The sequence below is a fragment of the Mustela nigripes genome, unplaced genomic scaffold (assembly GCF_022355385.1).
Source record: "Mustela nigripes isolate SB6536 unplaced genomic scaffold, MUSNIG.SB6536 HiC_scaffold_17417, whole genome shotgun sequence".
Classification (NCBI taxonomy): domain Eukaryota; kingdom Metazoa; phylum Chordata; class Mammalia; order Carnivora; family Mustelidae; genus Mustela; species Mustela nigripes.
Window position 1 is genome coordinate 1 of NW_026756819.1, and position 1,142 is coordinate 1,142.

The 1,142-nt window shown below is 40.1% G+C and overlaps 1 pseudogene; it reads right to left on the bottom strand.

The window, feature by feature from the left end:
- Positions 1-92: 92 nt before the first annotated feature.
- Positions 93-1,056, bottom strand: LOC132009369 (rRNA-processing protein FCF1 homolog; annotated as a pseudogene).
- Between the last annotated feature and the right edge of the window lie 86 nt (positions 1,057-1,142).

The following is a 1,142-nucleotide window of genomic DNA, read 5'->3' on the forward strand; positions in this document are numbered from 1 at the left end:
CTTGTGAGCGGTCATCTGATTTATAAAAAGATGCAACAAAAAGTAAAATGGTACAAGATAATCAGTTTCAAAACATAAAAAAGTGAGTGTCTTTAGCCATAGCTCAGAACAGAGGAACTGGGTAAGGAGAATTGCTCGTATGAACTGGCAACAGGAAAAGTTGGTAAAGGAGAGCTGAGGAACTCTATTAAGATATAGGAGTGAGGGGCTCCGTCATCATCTGGCATTCGCTCGGTGTCGTCTATATGGTTAGAGATGTCCATGATGGGAACTCCAGCAATCTTCTGGGTCTGGGTAAGCTGATGCCACAGTGTAACACTCTGAATTACTTCCATACTGAGCAGTCATCTGCATAGTTTGTCTTGTGTATACGTGGTAATTGTTTGAATCTTGGCTCTTTCGCAATCCTTAGAGCCTCTTGATACTTTCACCCCGGTTTCTCAGTTTCAGCCATTACTCAGTCAGTTGTACAACTGGTACACTTGGCACACAGCCCGTCCATCATTGACCGGTCAAGTTTGGCCTAAATAGAAAAGTTGATAAAGTCGGTACCAACCAGGATGTGGTAAGTCGGCCCAGCTGTGTGTTTATATTGGAAAAAGCAGGAGGGATGTTGGGGGACTTCTCTTTCCTTGAGTGCATGGGATCCTTCTTTTCTTTCTTTTTAGGTTTTAATCTTTCCTTCCCTCAGAGAAGGATCTCAGAGCTAAGCATTCGCTTCCCGGTCACATACTTGCTTGCTTTCTCTTGCTTCCCCATGTTCACACCATGCCCATTTCTCCTTGCTTTTGATTTTCTGATTCACTCTTTGTAGTACCATAAAACTTATTTAAATAAAATGTTGGCCTACTAAGTTATTGATTATTAGTAAGTTCTTTGTTCAAAATTTGAGAGCAAGAAGTATTATGTAAATATATCTTTTTGTTATTTAACTAGTCTTACAACATTTAGCATCAAATTTCTTGAAACATTTAAACAAATTAATCACAAACTGGGGCTTGGGCTTTTTCTTTCTTTCTTTCTTTTTTTTTTTTTAAGTAATCTCTACACCCAACATGGGACTTGAACTCACAACCCTGAGATCAAGACCTGCACGCTCCAGTGACTGAACGAGCCAGGTGCCCTTTGGGCTTTTTGTTTTT